At 38.2% G+C, this 21,402-nt stretch overlaps 1 long non-coding RNA gene across 1 annotated transcript in view; it reads right to left on the minus strand.

The window, feature by feature from the left end:
• LOC144365300 (uncharacterized) overlaps positions 1-21,402 on the minus strand; it is a 303,078-nt gene that overhangs the window by 40,718 nt on the left and 240,958 nt on the right. The window lies entirely within an intron of this gene.

The following is a 21,402-nucleotide window of genomic DNA, read 5'->3' on the forward strand; positions in this document are numbered from 1 at the left end:
ATAAAATATTGATAGACTAATACGATTGTTAGATAATAAGAAATCTGTTCCTGGGACGTTCCTTCTAGAATTGCCTGAAGAGAAAAAAGTGTCTTTGTTATTCATGGTGGACCCTTGTTATAGTTTAAGTGTGAGTGTCTCCCAAAGGCCTTCTTGTTGAAGGACTGGTCCCCAGTGTAGTCGGAATGCAGCAATGCACCAAGATGGGGCTTTGGGGAAATAATTAGATCATGAGGTACTAAGCTCACCCATGGACTAACCCAGTGATGAGTTCACTGCTGAGTGGACTATTGGGAGGTGGTAGAAACTGTAAGAGGTGGGACCTAGTTTAAGGCAGTGAGTGAGTCTTTGGAGTATATGGAAACTATATCTCGTCCTTGCCCTCCATCCTCTTCCTGTCTGCCAGGAGGTGAGCAACTTAGTTCCACCATGCCCTCTCTGCCATGATATACTGCCTCAGCACAAGCCACAAACAATGGATCCAGACCATCAGGGGTTGAAACCCCTGAAACCATGAGCCAAAATAAATGTTTCCTCCTTTAAGTGTTTTTCTCAGGTATTTCGTCACAGTGATGAAGAGTTGTCTAATACAACCTTGATAGAGTTGGTGACTCAGGTCGGGGCTCAGATGCACCAGAAAGAACCAATCATGTCATTAGAAGTTGGGGCTTTGAGCCACATGATATAAGCTCAAACCACAGAGAGAGAAAGGAAGATGAATTTTTTAATTTAACCACAGAAGCTATTGTTCAGCAAGGCCAACATTATAATACCCCAGTAAAAACTTGAGACACTGAATCTCAGGTGAGTTTTCCTGGTTGATCCACATTGATATGCTGGAAAGGTATTAAGGAATGACTATGTCCCAAATTCACATGTTGAAATCTAATCCCTAGTGTGATGGTATTTGGAGGTGGGGCCTTGGGAGGTAATTAGATTATGAAGATAAGCCCTTAGTCAGGAGAACAGTGCTCTATAAGAGGCAGAGAGAGAGCATCCTCTGTCTCTTTTTTTCTTTCTATAGCTATAAAATGTCTGTCTGTAAACCAGGACGAGCCCCACCAAGGACTCAACCCTGTTGAGTCAATCTTAGATGTTCAACTCACCTTAGGTGTTCACCTCAATCTTAGGTGTTCAACTTGTAAGGAAAAAAAAAAAGTTTGTCATTTAGGTGAACCAGTTTGTTATAATTCTTACAACCACCAGACATGGTTAAGGCAGAGGGTGACACATCTGGAGTACACAGAAGATTTTTGGGACTCTCCCAGACTATCCCTTGTAGATCTCTTCTTTTGGCTAATGCTAATTTGTATCTTTTGTAACAAAAGCATAATTCTGAATTTTTGAGTCCTTTGAGGTTTTCTACAGAATTATATCAATTATGAAGCCTGAGGGGATAGTGGAAGTGCCCAAGTTCATAATCAGTTGATCTGAACTGTGAGTGGCTTGGTGTGATATTGTGAAATAACTATTTGGACTCCACTCCTGGTTCCTGAGATAAGGTGAATCTGTTGTTCTAATATTTTGGACTTTGACCAGAGTCCCTGACACAAAGCCCCTAAGATCTCTGGAAATTCCTGGGTAATAGGAGTATCTGACACAGAACTCCCAAATCCCTTGGACTTTCCTGGGTAGAGGATTGCCTATTTTCCTAATGAGGTGGTTTTTGGTGGATTCCTGGAGAGCCTTAAGAGGGGGACTGGTTGCCAAGGGAACCAATCATGTGATTAGAAGGTTGAAACTTTCAGCACCCTCCTTCTACCTTCTACCTCCAAGAAAGAGAGAGGCTGAATGGCCAACGTTGAAATTAGCCATGACTACATAAGGAAGTCGCCATTAAAACCCAAGGGACAGGGTTCAAAGAGTTTCCAGATTGATGAACACATGGAAGTGTCAGAAGGATGGCATGCCCAGAGGGGACATGAAGACTCGACTCCCCTTCCCAGACACTTTACCCTATGCATCCCTTCCATCTGGATGATCATATATATCCTTTATAATCAATCACCAAATGTAAGCAGTATTTCCCTAAGGTCTGAGAGCCATCCCAGCAAGTTTATTACACTTGAGGAAGGGGTTGGTCAAATTACTAGTCATAAATTGGGACTTGCAACTAACATCTGAAATTGGGGGCAGTCTTGTGGGACTAAGCTCTCACTTTGTGGGACCTGACACTATCTCCAGAGACTGTCAAAATTGAGTTAAATAGTAAGACACTCAGTTAGTGTCTGCTGGAGAATTGTTTGTTGATGGGGAAAAAAAAAATCACATATACGTACACATTTTTGGTGACTAGAGGGAAAGCGTTTATACAGTGTTGAGTGACAGCAGGTAAAATGTTTTTCCCAAGACATAAGGGTCTTTAACATGGTTTGGATATGAGATGTGCCTCCCAAAAGCTCAATGCAGTAATGTTCCAAGGTGAAATGACTAGATTATGAGAGTTATAACCTAATCAGTGATAATCAGTGGATTGATTCATTTGCTAGCTTGATAACTTGAATGGATTAATGGGTGGTAACTATAGGCAGGTAGGCTGTGGCTAGAGGAATAGGGGCACAGCTTTGGGGATTATATTATTCCTGGCTCCCAGCCCTTAAGTTCTCTTTAGGCTTCCTGGCTGTATTGAAATGAGCTGCTTCGCTCTGTCATGCCCTTCCACCATGATGTCCTAACTCACCTTGTTATGCCAGATTCGTGGGACCCCAATAGACCTCCAGGAGCCAAATCCGATGCAATCACACAAGAGTCTTTATTGCAAGCTCGAGCCTGGACTCACAACCATTCCTGATGCAGTGGTCCCAGGGAGTGAGTCCTGGTCCTTTGTTCAGTGAGATTTTATAGGTTTTAGGGGTACTCTATGTGTCACAACATCACACAGCAAATCATTCCATACCGTGGGAAAGTCAAACAACAACTCTTAACATTGATTAGCACATTCACTGGTGGGAACAAGTTGGGTAGGGGTGATTGGCTAGTACAAGAGGAGGATTCTTTTGAACTGATTGGTTTAGGCCACGAGGGGTGTACTTGCTAAACTACATGGTTTCCCCACATGTTATCAACCACCATAAACCACTTGGGGGGTCATCTGGCATCCCAGGTATTTTCCCTGTCTTATGCTGATTGGAGGTTGCTAGGGGGGTTGCTATGGGTCCTCACCTAGCCTAACTGAGTCAGGGTCACCTCTCCTGTTATTTACAGACAAACAACTCAGCAGGGTGGGTAAGTGCCTAGGAGTGCTCTGTGGGTTTTTCCAAAGACAAGGGTCACACCCACTTCCTTAGGACAGGCCTTGAGGTAGCAACTGCTGTTATTTATTTATTTTTTAAAATGGAGTCACATTAGTTTCTCAGCCTCAGACTCAGAGCTAAAGAGTCAGCCCAGCAGGGATTGAACCTCTGAAACTGTAAGCCAAAATAAACTTCCTCCTATAAGTTGTTTTTATCTGGTCTTTTGATCCAGCAATGAACACTGACTAAAACATCCCAGAACTTGCAGTTGATATCTGAAGTAAGGGAAGAATACAATGCAACAGGACTTATTTGTCTACCTTCTCTCACTTTGATTCCACGCTTTTCAAAGATGTACAGGAAGATCTTGATGTGTATAGAACGCCCACCGGTTTTCACAAATGCTTTGATCCAATCCTTGTATACTCATATGTATAATGGCAACCTACTATGTGTCCATCCACTTGAGCAACAGAAAAGAAAAAGAAAACCACGCTTGGTCTCAGAAGTATTCTGAGCTCTATTTGCTATCTCTGTGACCTTCAGTAAACCATCTGCCCTTTCTATAAAAATAAATAAATAAAAGGAGACAGGCCTAGATGGCATGACTGGGATTCTAAAAGTTCTGTCCCACTCTAAATGTTATGGATTCCTTGAGTCAGCCTGTATTTCCTAGGAGGCTGAAGCTTGAGGCCCTCTTCTTCACTCTCTGTTTGCCAACTCTCTGGGTGAGTCTTCCCTGAGCTCTTTCTCCACCCCCTCCTCTTCCATAAATCTGCATACGAAAGGACCAGACAGCTGCAGCTCCCCACAGCTTTGCTTTTCCTCTAGGCCTGTGTCATCCTGCCTGCTGAAGCTGCTTTTTAAAGGGGGCCAAGCCTCCTTGAAACAATTTTAAATATTTTTGAAGATACAAAACAGAACGTAACAAGTTTACAAATAGATAAAACAGTGGAGTTTTTACACAGGTGTTTTAATGTGGGCTGATTATAAAGGGGACTAGAGCAATGTGGGAGAAGCTGAGCAGTCAGAGAAGCACAGGGTCCAAGGAGCACCAAGAAATGGTGGAGGATAGAGGGAAAGAGACCTGCCCTCAGAGAGAACACCTGTGTGCAGCACTCTCTGCAGGTGAGCTCTCCGTAGCCACTTAGATGTCCCCAGGAACAACAAAATGGGACATACCTATATAAGAAAAGGTACCAGAACTGTAAAAGCAGCTATTCTAGGACAATGAAGATGACTTTAGATCTTTCTCAGCAAATCGGAGTTAGAGGTCCAGACATTCCCATGGTCACCTGAGCTCGTTTCCTTGCTAGAGGTACCCCCATTTCCAACTTAGGTTATGCCACTGCTTCAGGGATAATGGGTTGGACTGTGGTCACTCAGGAAAGCATACAGCATCAGACGTCTTTAAAAAGGCCAAGAAAAAAGAATCCGCAAGATACAGCAGTATGAGAATTTAAGATGTGCTTATGTTTCAAAGCCGAAAGCTCTTGGTTCAAATATTGAGGCAGGATAAAAGAAATAAGAAGAAGTAGGTAGGAAGGAGACATAAAGGAAAGACCAAAAAAAAAAAAAAGATTTTAATTCTGAAGTTCCACATACTTTTCCCATTCTCTCCCCCCACCTAGGCCTGTCTCCCTTTCAGGCCTGTTCCTCCAAAATTTCTGAGGCATCTGTAAATCTACCTGTGCACTGCTAATTAACTCCCCTACAACCACACACACACACACTCACAATAATTAGGTTATGCAAAGATAGATACAATATCTTGAATAACCTATAATTTAGGGGTCTTTCCATTGCTATCTATTGAACAGATAAAGAAGACCAAGTCAGCCTGAGGATCCAGAGATGGACCCGATCATGAGAAACTGTCTTGAGATCCCAGGACTGATATTCTTCCTACTACCTCTCCATACCCACCCCTCACCAAGCATCCTTTAAATGATAACTTGCATCTCTCCTTCTTAAGATGGCCCACACTCTCCCTGCATGTGTATTCCTTGCTTTACTCACAAAGGCATCTCTTTCTTGAGATTTCCCATTCTCCCTTGAGTTTTTACCTACTTTCCTAAATAAACCTCTATCTCTGCCTCTGACTAGCACGTGCTGAAATTCTGTTCCATCCTGTATGCCAAGAACCCCACTTATCCTGTGTCAGGCCCCTCTTTCTCTCTGGGAAATCCTCAGACCCTTCTTTGGAGACACCTCTTCTCCAACATGACAACATGAGCAATATCTCTGGCCTGACCTTGAGAAGCCAGAGCCAAGGATCCGTCCACACAATTTTACTTCTCTGATTTCCACACGTGTGTGAAATGGATGACACTTCCCTCCAATGACGAAGTCAAAAAACCTCCAAACACTGCCATTTCACATTTGACCCCAGTGTGTTGTGAAGTCTGACCCTGACTGATCCTGGATTTCCACTGTTAAGTCCTTTGGGTTTCATGTTCTTCTCATGAGCTATATCCTAAGAGAGCATCTTGGCTGAAGAAGCGGTACCCTTGGATAAGAAAAATAAAAGATATGGAGCTTTATCCAAAGCAAAGTGATTGGAGCTTTTAAGAATGATCAAATTCAGACTTTGCTCACGGGAAAATAAAAACTGGAGTGAGTCACCTGTACAGTTTACTTGTATGGCAACAAGAGGTAGTTACTTCTGACAACCCTGCTCATTAGAGTCATGAGGTTAGAGGCTGCACGTTTTCCACCCTCATTTCACTGCTGGGCATTCTAGGGAATAGGACCTAGGCAACAGTATTAAAAGTACAATCTTGGAAGAGACGAGAAGGAGGAAGAGGACAAAGGCAGAGGAAAGAATGAAATGAGGAAAGAACATAGGGAGAAAAGTAGGTACCAACAATAACTATTCATCGGAGTTGCAGTAAGTCAAATAGCGTGTATGAAAGTAGAATATACTGTGCAAAATGTTATAGAAATAGTATTCTTTGTAGAAATGGTAGTTGAGATTGGTGAAAGTCTTCTGCGTATTGAAAAACTAATAAAGGCATCACCTGGAGATAGCCTGTACAGTCTGCACCCCAGCACAACTGTACCCTGCTTTGGTTGAGTGGCAGGGTTGGTCTGATTTCACAGGCATTCAGCTCAAGCACACCTCTCAGCAATGTGTCTTTTTTCATTAGCACCTTTCACTAATTACAGATTTGTAGGACTGATTTTCCACTGGCTATGTTTCCCCTGCAGTCTCTAAGCTGTGTAGGTTAGCATGGCAGCCCTCCGACTGCAGAATAAGTACAGTCCTGTCCACAACAGCCCCCTGAACTGTCATAGTAAGTGGTGGGTGTGTGCTGATTGTCCCCCTGCACACTGGAGCTGTTCGTTCTGGTTTGGTGTTCAGGTAAAGAGATGAGGATTCAGGACATAGAGCGCTGCCATAAAGAGGAACTAATGGAGGTAATTAGAAGAGAACACCTGTCAGGGAGAAATGGCACCTCCACACTGGCCACAGTCAGCCATTTTTCCCAATTGTTATTCACAACAATGGAGGGCCTCCCGGACTGTAAATGCAAGCAATGATGGACGGCAATAAAATCTGCAAATGAGTTTTCACATTGTCTAATAAAATTCTATGACTTTGTCAATCTGTGTTGACACAGACCTACACAGGACTAGATGATAAAATGTTGTAATGGGAAGCTAATTGTTTCCTTGGGTTTACACGTTTGTCTTTTATTTTTATGGTTCTAGATGCAAATTCTGGCTTTCTTATAAGTGATTATGAGGATAGCAGTCAATTCTGAGTCTCTAGCAGTCAAATAGCCATATTACCCCCAAATATTTCAAGTCAAAAGGGCCATAGAAGGCAGAAAAATGAAAGCGTCAAACACATGGATCTGAACTCAGCATTCTATTGGAATTAAATTGCCTGCTCATGACTCATATTCATGTTCATGGCTGAGAACTTTAAATTTTAAATAATTATAAACAAAAGACAGAGTCACATAAGTACTAGAATCAAGGTTTCTTTTTATGTGTTCTAAAGATGTCATCTTGAAAGAGAATAAGAAAGAAAGTCTACAGTCTTAAATTAGTCTCGGCAAACATAATTTTAAAAGTGTGACTTAATTCAAATAACTCTGGAAGGTATAGCCTGGGAAAGGGAAATGGGGAATGAACATGAGAATTCACAAGAAATGATTGAGGTTTGTTGTAGATATACCTTATGTTAATTTGATTTTATGTGCCTAGCACAAATCATAGCTGAGCAAACAAGTAATTGTGGAAAGAAGAGAAAGAGAGAAAAAATTGGATATATATATATACACATATATATATATATACACACACACACACAAAACACACACACACGTAAGCTCTAAGTGGTTAAAAAATTGGGTTAGTTTGCTATTCTACATCCATTACCAATAACCAGTTAAGTTTATAATAATTATTTCTCAAAAAAATACAAACTCAACATCAAATTTTGTCTTTTTGATTAGATAAACTTTTTATCTAAGTTATTATTTCTAACACAGACTCAAAAGATAAAGAACAAACAATTCTCTTATATGTCTACTGAAAATCCTCTAAATACATGCATATAAATACAGTATAGCTACTTAGTCTTTTTCTATATTAAAGGTAAGAGAGAGCATTATTTATTGGAACAATCACCTAGTAATGACTGTATGTTCATCATCTTTGTGTTACTACAACAAAATACCTGAGGCAATTAACTTTACAAAGAGAAGAGTTTTATTTAGCTCATAGTTTGGGAAATTCATGTCTAAGATCAGATAACATTATTGATTTGACTTCTGCTGAGGCCAAAATCCTGCACATCACAGCTGAAGCATATATAGGAGAAATAATCATACTTAAAATTAGAGTAGAGAAAGAGGAGATGGGTGAAGTCCCAAATTCCCTTTCCAGAGTGTACCCACAGTGACCTAAGGACATCCCACTAAGCTTCACTCCCAAAGGCTTCACAACAGCATCAGCCTGCAGATAAAGCCATTAACAGATAAAGCCCTGTTGGAAAGTTCAACATCCAAATCACAGCAGTCAGCTTGCTAGGTATGTACATACCATTCTTTACTTCAAAAAGTCCTTTCTATATTGATCTTTTCTGCATTTCTCTGAGATAGTAATTAAGGGTTATTCATACTTGTTTCTTCCCTGTCTCAGAAAGCATCCTTGAATTAAAGCTGGTAGCACATTTTGGGTTGTTAGAAAGAGATTAACATAATAATTATTTTCAAGATAAAAATTGAAAAAAAAATGAGAGAAAATCACACTCTAGAACATGATGGCATCTGAGAATCAGATTTCACAGGGACTTAAATCTCATTAGCATCAGTTTTCAAAGCATTCCAGCCAATGGAACCATAGTTCACAAATAAATATAAATCAAGTGTGGAAGCCAGAATTACTTCCAATTTCATATTCTCCTTTTTTGCCAAAATATATTCAAAAATCAAAGTACAAAGTAGATGGGGTAGTTTAGTCTTCCCATAACTACACAGACCCCAAGTTCTTGAGTAAATTAAATATGTTGTAGGACATGAGGATATTTTGTGTAGGATTTTCACAGAAGATTTTTAAAAACATTTGACAATTAAGATAACAAAAAACATATGATAAATTATCTTAAATAAAAATAAATATAATTATACTATACCAAGACATGAATGCATCTGATATAATAATTTGCATTGTGGTTGGAATTTACAAAAGTGAAAATCTGGGAAATTTACACACATACTCTCATTAAGGGAGGTTAAGTGATGAAAGGTTCTTGGAAAGGAAGAACTGGCAGAGGTTCCCAGCCAAATTATAAAAGACAATGAGTCGCCCACTGAATCAAAGAGGGAAGGTAAGTATCTTGACTTCAATCGGAGCAAATCCTGTGATCCTCCTGAGAACATTTCTTTGTGGGTTACTTTCCAATTTTTCTAGACAGACAGATGAGCATCAATGTATGCAGGAAAAAGAAATACACTTGGCCCTGTCCTCTGTATCTCTGGTTCCATATCCAAGGACTCAACAAATATGGATCAAAAATATTTGGGAAAAAAATTATGTCTGTACTGAACATGAACAGACTTTTCCCTTGTCCTTATTCTCTAAACAATACATTATAACAACTATCTACATAGCATTCACGCTGTTTGGGGTGTTGTAAGTGATCTAGAGATGATTTAAAGTATACATAGGTTATATGCAAATACTCTGCCATTTCATTTGAATATCTGTGGCTTTGTTATCTTCAGAGGGTCCCGGAACCAAATCCTCACTGATACAGAAGGATGACCGTATACATGCAATATATTGGGCTAGAAGGCAATTGCTACACGGTTGCATACAGAAGCCAGGCCAGGAATGTGAAGAGTGTTCACCTTGGACTGGGGTTCAACCATGTCCAGGAGAGTCAGACCCAGACCAAAATTGCCCCTAGTGTCAATCTAGCAAGATCTGCCTGAATTGCTACTTTTGGGCAGCCCTGTTTGGAGTACAATCTGTAACTGAAGATGAGGTGGCTTTTTGTCTCTATCCAGAGAGTTTTTAAAATAGTGAGATACATTATTCACACTTCCTTGAACACAGATCCTCCTTTTCCTCCTCAACTAATACCTCCACACTTATGATATCACCAATGCTTTCCCAAAAGGCTTTAAAACTTTCTTTTAATGCACATAAGAATAAAGTCCACAAGACCTTGTTTTCTCTAGCATCTCGAAAAGCTCATATTCAGGCACAAAATCTGTATACAATGTAGCTCTGACAATGCCACTCCCTTAGGTAAAAAATTCCAGAGTACTTGGCATTCTTCCAGCATCCATACACCATCACACACCTGGGCTTTTGCACAGCACACTCTGTCTTCTGCCTGGAACACTCTTCTTAAGCCTGTGACGGCTGACATGGCTTTCTTCCTGAGGTCTTCATTAACACACACTTCCCACCCTCAGCAATGCCTTCTCTGTCTTAGTTCCCACAGTACTTGCATCTGTATTCTATTAGAATTCAATTGCATCTGTATTCTATTAGAATTCAATGTTTTCCTTACCTAATGGTTCTCTTTACTAAATTCTTACAAACTTGGGCAAGTTATTTTACTTCCCTTGGTCTTAGTTTTGGGATTTGTAAAATCAAGAGATGCAAAAGTTAGTCGCAGTTATGCTTTAAAGTGTTCTCACCCCTGTTTTGAACTTTGAGGATGCAGGAAGAGTAAGCAAGACTTGAATTTTCCCTCCTCCTTTTATGTTCTAGTAGAAGGGAGAGGCAGACAGATGATCAGCATATGAACAAACACTAATTTCAGATACTCCTGGGAAGTGTCATGATGAAAAATAAAATAAGGTAAGGCTGTAGGCAGTAACTGGGAGGTGACTTTAGCCATGGTGGAGGGGACAGGCCTCTCTGAGACAGATGTGAAATAGCTAATGGAATGAATATATGACTCTAGATCTCAGGGGAGAGGAGAGTCTGGGAGTCTCAGAAGTTTGTGAACAATCAGAACAGAAAAGGCCTTGGAATTAAAAGAATTTTCCTAGAAAAATGATGACTGTTGAGAAAATAAAAGAGCTCAGGAGTAAATACTAAAGAATGACAATATTCTGGGCTGGGGTTGTAGCTCAGGGGTAGAGCACTTGCCTCGCATGTGTGAGGCACTGGGTTGGATCCTCAGCACCACATAAAAATAAATAAATAAAAAGAATGACAATATTCAGATCTAGAAGAAAACACCAGCAAAGGAAGCAGAGGAAGTCAGGAGGGAATGAGGCGTAAGAGAAGAGAAGCATGTAATGTGTTGTAGCCCAGGATAAGAGCATGTTTCAAGAAGGAAGAGTGCACACCTGCTATTGAGTGCTTAAAAAAGAATCCAACGCTGCCTTTGGTAAGAGGAAGTCACTGTTTTGTTGTTGTTGTTGGGCAGTGTAATGTCTCAGTTCTGAGTCAGCAAAGTGAGGTGAGTTCAGCTCTCCTGATGGTGAGATTTTCTCCATCAACTTTCAATTCCCCTGGTCCAGGCAGAGAGGAGTGGAGAGTAAAATTTAACCAGATGTGGACTTGCATGACAAAAAAGTCAGAATAATTGATTCTAAATTTCTTCCAAACCCTCAATTTATGAAATAAAGCAAAAACCTTCTTTTATTTGAATCTAAAATTTCAGTCTAATTCTTCGAACTCACTTTTTAAATTCTTCAAATCAAGCTTGTTTATGCTTGCACTCAAAAACTTGAAAAGGAAGCAATGGGAATAGGATCTTTAGCAATCTTGCATATTATTTAAATCACAAATATTGGACTAGACACTTGTATTAATCCAGAACAAATGTCATGGCTTATTCTTCCAATAAACCATGCTTCTCCTGTTTTTCCAGTTTTGATCCTTGGGAAGTTCAAAATAAGGAGCTACTATGAGCTTGATTCCATTATGGGCACAACCCACGTCAAAGTTAGAGTTGGAATAAAAAAGTCATATAAAGTATTATAAAAGCAAGGAATTTATATGCTAATAGAAAGTATTTATCTCAATGAATAATGCAAAGATTAACCATTTCCCCAAACTCTGACATAGAAGGCAGCATTTGTCTTTTTTTTTTTAACTCATTTTAGGAAAATCTAAAATTAAAACCTACTTTACATTCTAAAAATAAGTGGTTTTAACTCCTGAAAATTTATTCAATCACATTTTAAACTCCAACGTACATATTCCTAGACTTGTAAACATATTTGCATTCTTTTAAATTTAAATAGAAATAGATTTGTTAAAATCCAGTTCTCTGAAATGTTCAAGAAAGTATCATCCAGCTGGATTTTTATAAATTATATGTAATGTTTTTAATGAAATTACTTTGAAATATATACTTCTTTGGGAAAAGAATGAATGATTTAGCTCTGTTTCTTATAGAGCAGAAATTTTTCACTGTGTCCACTTAGTGGGCAAAAGTAAGGAGCTGTCTTTCTCTGCATGAAGCGATGTTTAACTCTCACTAAATTCACTTTGTCATAATAAAGAAAACCAACTTGGATTCCAAACATTACAAGTGACAAAACATTTTATAGAGCGTTCATTTCGTATGTAGACTGCACCTGAGGTACTCTGTTTTAATCTAAATGAAAAAGCCAAAGTGAAGTCACAAGTTATTTACGGTGGCTTCTTCCTTGACAGTTCTTAACAGGATAGAACAAACTAATAAAAAAAAAAGGAAAGTCTAGGAACACAGGCTTCCTTATCCGGGTATTTCAGCAAGCCACACCTGTCAGCCTCTCTCGGAAGGCCAGGGCACCTTAATCTGAATAACAAGGCCTTGCTTTACATAATGCTGTCTAGTTTACAAAGTTCTTTTCTTATTGCATTTGTTTCTTTTTAATCAGAGGGGAAAGTTATATGGAGGATTTATTCTCTTAGAAGGCAGGAGACTTTTGGCAAGATTTTGAATCTTTCCTCTGTGGCCAATTAGTGACAATTCCACTTTTACAAGACAGCCGTCTCCCTGTCCAATTTGACAAGGCAAAGCAAGAAGACTGGCACTGAATACGTTGCCAACACTAGTTCAAAAATCTCACCATCATCAAAATAGGAATTTGGATGCAAAATTTTAAGGGCTTGCATAGTCTGCTCTGGCCTCCACAAAGGCTGAACTGTGACTAGAACCAGAATTTTAGGTTCTCTGAAATGTATAGGCCACTGGTAGTGTAATTGGTATACCCTTTCTGAGGAGGAAGTTCAGCAACATGCTCATGATGAAAGCAAAATTGCATATCTGTACAATCATAGATGTACCAATACATTTATTTCAATCTTCCTTCAAGAAAGGAAAACATTAGAAGCAACAACACTAATCTATAAGTGGTTGGTTAACTAAAGTGTGGTGCAATTGTGCACTGGAATACTGTGTATCCATAATTGAAACATAAATTTATACCGCATGGGGATGGGTGGGTTAGGTCCTATTGAAGGACCTTGTAGCTATGATAATGCAAGATTTGGACTTTTTCTTGGCGTGAATTTTAAAATCATTGAAGATTTTTGAACATGGGCGTGATAAAATTTGACTTACATCTTCAAAGGAACATTCTGGCACTATGTGGAGAAGAGAACATGGATGGCAGGGTTGTGGGAGGAAATCATGGCCATGCTCCAGGGGAGGGCTGATGATACTCAGAGCAGGTGCCATCCACAGCAGAAGAGGGACGGGGGTGATGTGCTGATAGCCTATAAATGGAGAAGGTCAAGAATGTAGAATTTCCTAGTACACTGGATATAGGATGTGAAAGAAAGCAAAGAGACAAGGAAAAACCCCCACACTGCTGGGTATGTATCAGGAGAGCAGACTGCAAAAGAATGTACCCCCACCGCAAAAATAACAGGATTGTTGCTGAGTAATTGGATAACAGAAGATTTTTATTTTCATCTTTCAACTTTTATTTGGAATTATGCAAGAAGCATGTGTTACTTCAATAATTTAAAAGCTATTTTAAAAAATAAACTAATGCCAATGAGAATGAGAAACAGTTTGCCTTGTTTTTTTTTTTTTTTTTTTTTTTTTTTTGGGTCGGCCACCTCTTGTTGCATTGACAACCAAACCAACAGAATAGCAAGCAACAACGTTGAAACGTGAAGCAGGATCCGGCCCCCAACCTGTCCAGTTTTAAGATTCATAGCAAGTTGCATCTCTTTATTTGGGTCTTTTCTAACTGAAGGAAAGAATTCGCTAGGGCCTCCCACACGATGAACCTGAAGATTAACACCACAGAGTCAGCACACCTGCCAACCAAACCACATAAGTAAACCTCCATCTGTGTAGTGAAATGACTAATTCTTATTCTCATTAACCCTCTTAGTTAGCATATTTGAATCTTCCTCCTTTTCAAAATTTGTATTTTCTGTTTATATTTCCACAGGCCTTATGGAATACATACCTTTTTTTTGGGGGGGGTAAGCTATTTCAATTCCTTTTTTTTTTTTCAAAAAAACTCACAAGTCAAAATAAATATGTACACAAAGACATGTACACTTTTTCTCCACTCCCCCACTGCAATTACAGGTTTATCTGTTTTGTTTATGTCTGATTCCTATCATGCTCTTCACACCCCTAACTGCTGCTCCTCCTACTGTTCAGCTAGCATAAGTATGAGGAGAACCATGCAGCTGAGAAAAATATTCATGTCAAGATCTGCAGGCCACACTTGAGCTGTTTGAAGAAAAGGCCAAGACAGATCTATCATATACATGAAACACTGGATCCATGGGGCTATGAATGACCTTGGACAGTTCCTTTTTCTGCAGATAAATGCCACCACAGTTCTGGGGGCCGGGAGGCTATGCATGTGAATCCCTTCATTCAGCAATGGAGATGAATAAAACATACCTGTGACCTCAAAATTGTAGCACAACCCACTGCAGAATAAACCATATGGTTTCTTATAGCACAGATAGATTGCACAACACTAAATGGAAAGATTTCTTGTGCCTTGTGTAAACTAGATCCCTCCTATTTCATCTAATCTCCCTTTTCCAATGCAGCTGTGTGGCTCATTTTTTTTTTTTTTTTGCCCTTCAACATGTGTCTGACTTAAACCCAATGGGTTGGATAATTCCAAGCTGTGCCTCTCCCTGGGCTACTTACATTGGGGACTTTTGCATTTCTAGCTCATCTCATGGGCAAATATTCCAGCCCTTGGAAGTTAGGCGCGCAGTCTGTGCATGTACCAAGCATGTGGCTTTCTGCATATGTCTGCACATCATTTTTCAGGAAACTCTATTTCACACCACACCAGCTTGCTGAGTAGCTGTTGTTCACACCCACTGAGAAATAACTCCATGTGAGAATAATACCTTTGTAACTTTGAAATGTCCTCAGACAGACTTCTCATCTCCAGGCCATCAACCTGCTGTGAACTCTCATCCTGACTTTTCACACTTACAGGCAACAGTCATGCAACATACTGTCAAACAATATGAAGGTTTGGAGAGACGTGGAGGAGTGAAAAATTAAATTGGAGACTGAACATCTTTGGGGTTTGGTGTAATTTTTAATAATTAAAAAAAAAACCCACGACAAATGCAAGTGTATTCATACTGGACTCTGTTTAAAACTTCTGTTCTCTGTCTCTGAAGCTTGTCTGGATTTCTGATTCTCATTGATATTTTTTTATTTTTTTTGCTGTTGTTGAAGAATTGTTTATGAATTCAACATCTGAGGTCCCTGTCCTCAAGATACTTCCTACTTACATATTCTTTAATATAAACATTTCTGGTCAAAAATCTGAGTCTTTACGCCACTGAATACTGAAGCAACGTAGAGCTCAGCGTGGGTGCAGTTTCAATGAGCAGATTTTTTTTTCTCTTTGAGAATGATCCAGAAATAATTTTATCCATTCTGTTTGCTGATAATTCAGCAAAATGTAGCCATTGGATAAATATCTCTATAGGAATAAATAAAACACTCAACTCTCATTCAACAAATAATTGTTTGAGCCCTCGAGAGAGATAAACTATAGAAAGGAAGGTGAGTCAGATAGGAGCCTGGTCCTAAGGGGAACTCACTTGGCTGGTAGAAGAACTGACATGCTGATCATATTCGCCCTAATTTGGCAGGAATGTTTCTCAGCAAGGACTGAGATACACACCAAACTTCTCTCGTTAATGTTTAGTTAACTAGAAAGTCTGATGAAGTGGAAATCAGCTCACCCTTACTGCTTTGTCCCTCCAGTACGAGATCCATCTAGCCCAACATCTGGAACTCAGTTTAGCCAGGCAGATGTGACTGAATGATTCCCATAGACTGTGCACCTAGCACGTAGCTGGAGTACGAAGAAGACAGGACGTTGGATAGGAGGGAGAACAGCAGGTAAAACACAATCCACCAACCCACCCATCCGGACAGAAAAGTGGTCTATTACACATTATCCATTGTCTGAGAACTAAGAGTAACAAGAGAAGACACCAGATATAGGAGCTGATGACACAAATGAGAGAAAGCAGCAGGACAAACGGAAGTTCATGCAGAAGCCTCCTTCCTTGCTACAGAGGCACACTGAGAAGAACTGAATGTCACTAATATCTTCTAGAAAGTATTTAAAAAATCTCTAGTATTGGTATGCTTCGTTTTCATTTGCTCCTTCCTAAACACTCACTAGAGGAAAAAAAAAAGAAAGTAAGAAAGAAAAAATGAAAGATCTTATTAGTTTTATTCTGTTTAATGAAGAGTTATCACAAATACAGATTATAACTTCCTGAATTTATAAGATGTTTTAAGGTAAATCATAGTTTGTACCTGAAACTAAAGGGATTCAGTGTTTGTGTATGTGTGTATGTGTGTGTGTATATTTATACATATAAACAGTAATATACACATTTATATGTACCTAATGTGTAATGTATATGTGTACATACAAAAGTATTAAGGATACATACATATATACCATGTATGCATACATAGATAATATAAATACCCTTGTGTATATATATGCTACCAAACTTTTAAATAATTATTAGTGCCAAAATTAGTGAGAGTTAAATTAGAATTTTCACAGAAATTTCAAGAAATGACATATGGAGACACATGAGCCTTGGGAAATTTGTGATCAACCAATGAATACAATATGCTTCAAAGCACAACCACTACAAGAAACACTTGCTTCTAGCAAATTTTTATTTCTATTTTCTCAAAAAAACAGTGTCAGACTCTTTCCCTGTGCCCCAGCTTAGCTTAGGAAAATGTTTTAAAAGTACTTTATGATACACGAATAGGCACATGTCTTAGGAAAATGAAGCTGCAGTTATAATCATTGATGCATTTAAGAAAAAAAACACTTAAGATACAGGAAACGGAATTTTCCATGAAAAAGGAAAACAAATTCTACAACAGTAAAAACTTTGGATATATTGCATTAAATAGTCATCATCTAATTTATCATGTTTAAAATCCTTGTGAAATCTCAGCATGCGAACAGTGGAATCTGTGAAAGATTTGCAAAAGAATTCTCAGTAAAAGAATGAGGAGTAAGCCAAATCCCAGGGTTTCATTTAGCTATAACCTTTGGTTGTGCAGCGGCCTCCAGTAGTCAGCCAGTCAGGAAGAGGCAGATGTTGAACACATATCCACCAATCGCTTAATGAACTCTCTGACCAAGTTCACCAGTAGTTACATCCCTTAATAAAACAACAAAATGTAAATATACCCTGACCATTAGAAATAGTAGGAGACACAGTATTTTAGGAGGCAAGGAATCTACTAATTGGATTTCCCTCCAGCATTGAAATTTATTGAACTCAAAGACATTATATATATATATATATATATATATATATATATATATATATATATGAATGATAAACCCTTTTAAAGGTATATGTGCCCCTTATTTGTCCTTCTATGTTGGTGGGGGTGGGGAACATCAGTTTTTCTCAAAAGAGACATTAAAAAAAATTTCTAATGAAAAGTTTGTGGGGATTCTAAGTGGGTCAGGCAGAAGTAGAGGATGGTCAGCTGGCTCTGTTTGGTTTTTTTTTTCCTTGTTAATCAGTTGTTGTATTCAACCATTTCACAATGTACACAATGAATACATACAATCTTATCTTTCAACTGAAAAAATAAATATTGCCAGGCACCATGTGGTGTGAATTTGTAGTTTTAGTTACATAGGAGTTCTGAAGCAAGGGATTGTTTGAGCCCAGGAGTTCAAAGACAGTCTGGAAAACATAGTGAGAATCCCCCCCATCTCAAAATTAAATTAAAATTTAAAAATAAAAATATCTAAAATATCATGTGGAAGAACCAAACAAAGAAAAAATAAGGGTATATAAATTATTAGTAGTAGTAATTTTGGAAGTATAAAACCAAGGATAATTTTCCCTCATCTTTTATGGTTTTATTTTCTTTATTTATTTTTTACTAGTTGGTTATGATTACATATAATAGTGGGACTTATTGGTTCTTGCTTTTGAATTCTTGCTTCAAATAAAGACTCTCCATCAGAGCAGAAAGTAAATGTGACCACATTTTAAAATCTAGAGATGTGCCCACATTTTTATTTAACCCCAGATACCTCTGGGGTTACTGTATGTAATCTGATCTGTGTCCTATTTCTTCAAGTAGATATAGGCTCCATGAAGGCAGATCATTCTAAGATCATTCAAAGATCTAATCATCTGTATCTCAAGCACCATGCACATCCCAGGGTTCAAAGGTATGAAAGACATTTGGGACTAGAAAGGGGCCAAGAGGTTAATTCAAATGCTGCTCTAACAAGCAAAGGCATTATTTCTAAATACTAATATAGTAAAGTCCTAATGGTGATGTGGCACATTCAGCAGCTTGTAGGATGCTCTCAGAGAAATTTCCATTAGAACTGCTCAAGGCTGCACCCCTATGCAGAACCCAGCTAAGGGAGGCTCTCAGTGAGTATCTTTTGGCCAAAATTTCTAGATTATTTTGCAAAATTGTTTAAAGCAAACTTTGCAATCAATCTTTGTTAAAAGCTGAGTATTACACATTTAGAAAATAAGGCATCGATAATTTGGAAAATGAGAAATTCCTTCTCCACCATCTGCTATTCTTCTCTGCTTGCCTTTCCTTTTCTTCTCATTGATGATAAAACCTGCTCCTATGTGATAGAGGCATAAATTAATAGAATTACTGTGTTAAACATTACTCCTGGTAAATGGTCCTTGTATATGTAGAGTTTTGCTCCTTATCTGTTCTCATGAATGATTTAATTGATTCTCAGATTATTTCATAATTAATTAATTAATTAATTAGCCCAGAAAGACATCATTCCAACGAATACCAAGCACCCTCTCCAGTGGATCAATACTGGAATTCAAAATAGTTGCCTTATGGCAATCTGAGTTTTGGAGACATCTCATTTATTTATCAAAGCAGAGCCAAAAAAAATAAGTTGGCAATGCCAAATGATGCCTTTAGCTTTGGCTGAGTACTCCCTCCCCCATCCCTTAAATATGACCACTAACATGAGACTATAAATTTAAGTGATAGCCTTGGGAAAGTAGTAATTCCCAAGTAGGAACGGCCCCAAATCCCCAGGATCACAAATACTCAAAATTTATATTTAAAAATTTTACCTCTGAAGAGAAAGTACTAATTGTTTCTCTATCTGTATTTTGCTTCCTTAAATCCTATTTCTGGGTAGTGGATCAAAATGAAGCCATATAGAGATGTCAACAGGATAATATTTGTGCCATAGTGGTGTATGAATCCGAGGGCTTTACTGGTATTCTCTTTTAGCATCTATCTGAAACAGTAGATGTGGAGACACAGACTGGAGCACATGTACTATTCTTTGGTTGAATACGTTGTAGAGCTACTTGGAGAGTGAAACAACCATCAAAAGTGTGGGTTAAATGCTTAACAACATAATCTAGGGAGTTTTGCAAACAGAATGCTCTCGTGATCTTAAGAAAAATCTTTTGCTGGGAAAACAGATTCCATTCTTCCAATTTAATGATCAACTTCTCCAACAACAGGTTTTCTAGAGCATGCAGAAGGATGTGAATATTCTGAAGGAATATTAACTGATTAAAAGGATTGATTTTTCTCTATTTTATAGAGGAAGAAATATTTTATGTCTTCTGGAATTACAAAGCTCACAAAAATGTGTCCATATGAACAGTTTATAGGTGTACCTATCTACTATCTGTGAGATCCCACACCAACATAAACACATATCACATATACCAGCTCTGTTTGGCCTATTTTCTTGTACTAATCCTTGACTTTCAAGTGTCATCAGCCATTAATCTTTTTTCTTTTTTTGGTTCATCTTACACTTGTCATCGCTGTGGGAAACACAGTGATAATTTTATGTTCAAAAGCGCTAGAAGTTCTAACCATTCTACAAGGTTTCAAAATCATTGTTCCTAAAATAAGGAAATGATCCATATGAAGTATCTCAAAGTACCATCTCTTTTAGGAGACACAACACATTCATGATTTTTACAGCCCAAGTAACCAACAAATACATCAAGAGATTAGTAAATTAATAAATAATTCCAAGGAAAAGAAATTGTGAAAACTGACCTTATCATCTCTAACTCTATTTATTTTGTAAGGAACAAAAGATAAACATAAGTTGTCATCTTCATCTCCTTGGTAAAACCCTGCCTCAGGAAAGTTAATTACAAGACCCCATGGCGTCTGACATGTAGTGGAGTAATGAAAACACTTTGGTTCTAGAGAATCACAGTACAGTGCACAGTGTTCACAAACAGAATGAATAATTGAAATCCAGAGCTTTTATGCTCCAATGGGGAAAAAAAAACCAATATTTCATAGCACATCAATTTATTCGGCTTATTTGCATTAAGGTTGAATGATCAAAGCACTGTCCACAGGAAAACAGTGAAGGTACCTTGATTTAAGTGTGACGAGCATTCATAAACATTCTTAGGAAGCAAGATGTACCTACATTTAATCAGCACTTATTAAAATTTTATTCCCTATAGTTATTCAACAGGATCTGTGGTATAAAAACATAATTACAAAAATCAGATTTGAGCTCATTTGACAACAGAAGGGTTTTATGGTGACCTATCTCCAAATGTTCCTATTTGTAATTAAATGCAGCGATCAGCAGTAAGGATTTTGAAGCTGTTTTAGTAGTTCCGCTATTCTGCTTAACATGTGGCACCCGTAATAATTAAAATGATACTAACACATGCACAATTTTATGGCCCTTATGGTGCAACCCATTATGCCAAATAAGGGCCTCTGTTTTCACAGCATACTGCACATGGTCTCATTACACCCACTTTTCTTTTCCTGTCTTCACACTAACAACTGTTAAAGTGAATCAACACACGAAACGTACTATAACAGCTTAGTGTTTATGATATGTGTGCTGTTAGTCAGTGAACAGGAAAATCTAAACATTTACTGTTTATGTAAAGAATAGCGTTAGTGTTAGCGAATTGCTCGGGTCTGCTTACTTTATTATCTAGATCACAAACGTAATGATGGGTTTCAATGGCATCTATATTTTCGCTTTGTTTTGTTTTTCAATGCAGATGTCTATAAAAACTGGAAGAATTTAGCATTTGCATATCTTGGAATATTTCTTCTCAACCATAAAATAATTTAGGGATTGCTTAAAAAAAGATAGATGAATCAGTAGGAGTGGCATTCCCTTTAAAAAAAGAAAAAGAAGAAGACGAGGAAGAGTGAAAGATT

Source organism: Ictidomys tridecemlineatus, chromosome 7 (genome assembly GCF_052094955.1).
Source record: "Ictidomys tridecemlineatus isolate mIctTri1 chromosome 7, mIctTri1.hap1, whole genome shotgun sequence".
In the NCBI taxonomy this organism is placed as follows: Eukaryota; Metazoa; Chordata; class Mammalia; order Rodentia; family Sciuridae; genus Ictidomys; species Ictidomys tridecemlineatus.